The following is a 6,000-nucleotide window of genomic DNA, read 5'->3' as shown; positions in this document are numbered from 1 at the left end:
CAGCTGCAGGCCTCTGAGCAATAGAGGGGAGGGTAAAGAGGAGAGGGGGAAGGAGGGCTGAGAGATGGGGGAGGAGGAATGAAAGTGAGAAATATGAGCGAAAAGAGGGTAGAATGATATAAAACTCCAGCCTTCTAATTTCAATGTAGACCTCATTACATATTCATGTGACAGCGCAGCCATTATGCGCGTGTGTGAGTTTGTGTGTGTACTGTGCAGCCAGGGATGATACATATTACCTATCACTTCCACTTTAATTGCAAGAGATGGGGCACTCATATCAATAATTCTAATGATACCTAAAAGCAAATTCTCATTTTTCAAATGATTTGCTTGAACATGCTCTCTGGAGTGTTAGATGAATGTATTTATGTAGGCTATGTAACTGCGTCTAGAATATGCTATTATGACTGATTCTTTCATTAGCAAAGCTTCTGTGGTAGCATGGATTTATATATATCTGTGTATGTGGCTGTGTATCCTGTGTGTGTTTTGCGTGCATGTGTCCATGTGGGCCCCTCTGTCTCCATATAGATTTTCATTACAACCCCTATCAGCGTCCAATTTATTAGATATCGCGTTGAACTTGTAGCATGTTTCACCTCAAAGAAATTTGATTATGGTGCAAATTGTGTGTGTATGTGAGCGGCATTCAACAAATTATTTATAATAATTTGAAGTTTATCTACCCTAACTAATAACATTTAATGACATTCCAAAACAAGAATGATTCATCTCGGAACAAAGTCTAGGAGAGTGCACAACTCCGCCAAGGCCCAGCAGTCGCCTTTAGAAACCACGCTGAAATCCATAGATCCAGATTTTTATTTGCGATCTGCACCAAATTGCACACACTCATAAACATCAGTCCTCAAAATTGGCATTCTTTATTTAAAAGAATAAAATTAAATCCATTCATTATTCCCTGGGAAAATAGTGAAAATGTCTAAAGAGCCCTATTATGCAATGTTAAAGAAAGAGAACGGAACGAGTGCTTCCTTGGGTCATGTTCCACTCCTCCACAAAACTCATGGTAATCAGTTCAGTAGTTTCAGTATTCCTGCTAGTCAAACAGAATGACACTCGGTAGAGCCCATTCCGACGCCAAGGCCAAACAGTCCTTGAAATTCAATCAAGCTGCACCAAGTTACACACACTCATAGATTTTAGTCCCCTGATCATGCCCAATCCCATCATAACCCATGTGCTATGTACTGGGAAATTAATGAAAATGTGAACGAAACATCCTATTTCTGCATCACTGCAAAGAAAGTCCTGGATGTGCCCCTTTGTCCGGATTTGTTCCAAAATTGAATGGGTTCTTTTTTTATCCAAGTCACATCCTTCCACCGAGTTTTGCGATTCAGTAGTTTTATTGTTTTGATCCTGCTGACAAACAAACAAACAGACCAACAGACAAACCAACAGACAAAACATAACCTCCTTGGTGGAGGTAATAACTGCTTTGCAGGCAAAAGTTTTAACCTTCGTTGCCATCGTGTATTCAGCGCTGATGAATGAGAAAATGCACTTAATTATAGATGATAATAAAAAATAAATTTAGAGGTAAAAAAATATATGATGACATCTCACCCATGTAACTACACCTGGAATGCAATGATGGATAAGAAAGTTAAGTATAATTAAAATTCATTAATTTCAGCAATGGGAGTTTGCCATATGTGTTGTTTATTAGTTTCAGGTTCAACTTTAATGGGGACATCGGTGATTGAGTTGACATTAATGGGAGTATACAGTAAAATGCTGCATATGTAATGAGGAAGTAATTAAAAACATATATTGGATAAGCCAATAAACTATTAATGGCACCATAAGAAAACAAATAAAAACAAGAGCTAATTTTAGATTAACACTCAAACAACCATCCTGCACTTTATCCTCATAATAAATTACAAGGTTTTTTTGTGAGAGGTAATTAAAACATTCGAGAGGGTGATTCTCTTTTTGTTGGGGGAAACCCTGTTCGAGTGTCACGAGTGTCACCCCCTCATTTGTGGCAAAAAGTAATCAACGTCTAATTTAAACACTTGATTGGCTAATTACACTACATGCATAATTTAACTCTGTGACCTCCCTCGCTCTCTTTTCTCTCTTCATTAGAAAATGTGAGACACACACACACCACTTTCTGTACCATGCAGATCGAGTTTAAAGCCCTATTTCTCTTAATTTTAACATAAACAAAAAACAAATAAGCTCTTTAGTTAAGATACTTTCTCTTTATATGAATGCGAATCTGCTTTTTAAATTATATTTTCGAGTTTGTCACGAAGGGACTTGCAACCGTAGCCTTCAGCCTTCCGCAGTCTTTCTGAGGCACCTGGTACTATCGCTATAAACCTTGACCTTTAACATCATGTGATCCCGACAGCTGAGCTCATCCTCAACCAGTAGTTATGTTTAACCCAACAGATTGTCATTGTGTCTTTTTTAAGCAAGCTGTGCCGGTCTTACAGGATCAGAAATATGCTATTTGTGTATTTTCAAAATCATCCTCTGACACAGTTAAACTTTAATTGGGCCTGTGCCTGGCTGTTACGTGAAGCAACTGCTCTAGCACATGTTCCATGCACAACAACATGAGAACCTTGCAAAGTTCATCATTTTATTATGTTTTGTGTCTGGCAGATATATGGAAAGTGATATTGTCAGCAGTGGAAAGAAAGGTAATATATTTGATGGGTTCCTTACTGTCGTCAGTGTTGAACCACAGTCGCTGAATCCTTCGGGCGTTGTGTCCTACACATTCAGATTGTTTTCTACAGCCAGTTAAAGTGGATTATAATCATAGTGTGTCTCAAGGGAGCATCAGTAACTGGATTGTTACTGCTTCCCTGCCCTCGTTTCATTTTATCCATGGAAAACTGGGACAATTACTACTAAAGAGAAAAAAACTGCACACCATTCAGGAAGAGAAGGTGTTGGTTGGGATTGTGTGTTTGTTGTGGAGTTGTTGAGATTGAGATTTTTGTATGCCTCAAAGTTAAATGGGTGGTCCTCAACTGTTGAAATGTGCTCACATTCATGCTTCTGAAGAGCAGCACTGATGAAAAATAAAACCAATAATTTCCTCTCTTAGACCGACAACAAGGTGGAACTGTCACTGACAGTTAGTTGAGTTGTGACTGAAAACAACCATCATCGTTTCCAAACCGACTCCGATTTAGCCTGAGCAGCTACTGGAGCCACCCCAGACCCTTTTTAAACACACTTTTAAAGACATTGCTGTTTACCTTTAGGTTAATCACAGATCTGTCCTTGTTTGATCCGCTAAAAATGGTTCTAAGGGACTAAAGTTGACACTGTGTGTGTGTTTCTTGTTTTGGTTGCCTCTTTAAGACCTTTTACAGCATTAACACTGACCTTGTCAGGACCAGTAGACCTCATGGGGACCAAAGCTCAGTCCTAATGCATGTGTCATTTCTGAGGCTGAGGGTAAGATCTGAATTGTGGTCAGGTTCAGGTTAGGGATAAGGTTTTGATTAGGCTGTTCAAAATGAATGGAGGTCAATGCAAAGTCCTAATAAGGATATATGTACAAACTTGTGTGTGTGTGTGTGTGTGTGTGTGTGTGTGTGTGTGTGTGTGTGTGTGTGTGTGTGTGTGTGTGTGTGTGTGTGTGTGTGTGTGTGTGTCCACAGTATGAATGTGTGAACTTGTTGGTGTGAGAAACGTGATGTTTTTCAGAGAAGAGAACAGAACATTAGATCAGTGGATCAGCTGATTCTAAGTCACAGCATGAAAACACACAAACACACATGAGTGGGTAACTTCCTACACACTCCCACTCGGATCAGTTGTGTTTGTTTTTTCTCTGCTGTAAGTACTGTACACGCCACCTACATTCCTCTAATCTTTCTTCCTCTAATCTATGTGTGGACTGTGACTGACCCCAAAGAAAAAACATCTACAAACTGATTTGTCATGATGCTGCATTGGGCAAAAAAGATCACGGCCCCGATCCAAACACTGCCCACAATTTCCTCCACTATGAATAAGCTGGCAAATATCAGCAGATCTCACTTCCGTCATGGAATCTGTATTCAGACTCAGATGTTCAAATAGAGACCAAAACAAATTTCATTTAAAAGTTGATTATGTATTATTTCTCTATGAACACAGACACATAAGAGTGATTTGTATTCACTCTTTCTGTCCCAGTCATGTTCCCCCCTTTTTTGATTGAAGCAGAGATGGGGGCTCATGTATCACTGTCATTTATATCTAACCATGTGACTCCAGATAAGGCATAATTATGACAAATGACTGATGACGGTATTATGGAGCCTGAATATCACATGGGTTCATATCCGTTTAATCAAAGCTACAGGGAGCTAAGATTTCAGCTGGCAGGCTGCTGTTATATCTCTCCGTGTGGCCAGGAGAGTCATTTGTTGGGGGGGGGGGAGACGTGCTCATGAATAAATATGTTGTCTATGTATGTCTTCAGCCTACATAAACATTATCATTGGTCTCTCCCCTGGCCACATAAGCATGCTGCGACCGTGTCTGACTGATATGTCTCCTGTCCCTTCTAACGAGCTTATCAAATAAATATCTGTCTCAGTGACCTGTGAAATGAGAAAACCCGCGTCATTCTCTGTACAATAGATTCTTAAAAGGGGTTGGTAATAATGTGAGGAGATAAGCCGGGGATCTTCTCAAAGAGTCAGATTTTCATGGCACAGAAAGGTCTCAGCCAAATGTTATGGGGGAAAATGAGAAGCTGCACAGGGCAACAAACAACAATCAAACCCCTGCAAAGCCATTACCACACAATGTAGGTGAGGCATTGAGCACGACATCACAAACAGCTATAATTGACTTTCTGAGACCGTTCTACAACAACTCTCCCCAACTTGCAGATTAATCAAAAAAAATATATTAAGTCCATGCCAATGAGTTGGTTAACTGAAGTAATCAAAACTATAATCACTTATGCTGTGGCTCAATAGAGGCGCGGGCGACCGTGTCCAATAACACGAGGATCTCCATTGGCACATGCCGTCTTTCCTCCAGGTCAGCCAGGTGATCAATCAGCACAAAAATTTACCAGAAGAGAAATGTCAATTTTCCTCCACTGTATTGATCAGGGAATTGAGTCAATTATGGGTGACAACCTGAGATTGAATGGAGCAATCTATATCGTATGCGCTCAAGAGCACGGAAAACAGCTTTCATTACCATTTACTGGTTAGAATATTGGATTAAGGAAATTACAGGGGTGGGAGGGAACAGATGTTTAAAGAAAAAAAAAATGAGGTGAGCCTAAATGGTGACCATGCTGCCTCCTCGTAATAGTGCAATGAATTTTTCCTGGCAAATTTTCTCATTCATATGGAATGCATACAAAATATTGATCCTTTCCTTTTCTACAGACTTGGTTTACATATTTGACGAAGGCACAAAATTTAGAAATTAACATCAAATATTGTTTGATCTCAAATGTGGAAATATTAATGTTAAATATGTTAAAGGGGCTCTATGAACAAATATGTATTGATGCACTGACAAAAACATACATAATATGGTTCCATACATATTGACATAGTAACTTTTTGAGGGGAGTAATAAAAAAAAAAAAATTTAAGAAAACGTATTGGATGTATTTAGGATCGATAAACGGGCATCCATTATTTTTTTCTTTTGTTTCTTGAACATGGTGAGACACTTTTTGACATTTTTGTTGATTTCACTGATCCATTGATCTAGTGGATTTAAATGAAGTTTCACAGGGGGAATGACGAGTGCGTTAGATTTGGCGGAGGTAATCGCTCTCCAAATTCCCTTCTATTTTTTATTTTTTCTTCAATTTTTTTCTTTGTCTCAGTTATTTTTAACATGAGATGTCTGAACTGTCTCCCAAAATCCATTTTCCAAAAAAAACCCAATGAGAATCCTCATATCAGTATCACCACACTACGTCTCTTCTTTTCAATGTATATAACTTTTTTTTTTTTTTTCTAGCCTCTGATTTAT

This window comes from Hippoglossus stenolepis, chromosome 13 (assembly GCF_022539355.2).
Source record: "Hippoglossus stenolepis isolate QCI-W04-F060 chromosome 13, HSTE1.2, whole genome shotgun sequence".
Classification (NCBI taxonomy): domain Eukaryota; kingdom Metazoa; phylum Chordata; class Actinopteri; order Pleuronectiformes; family Pleuronectidae; genus Hippoglossus; species Hippoglossus stenolepis.
The sequence above is the reverse complement of the archived record's forward strand: the minus strand, read 5'-3'. Positions refer to the sequence as shown.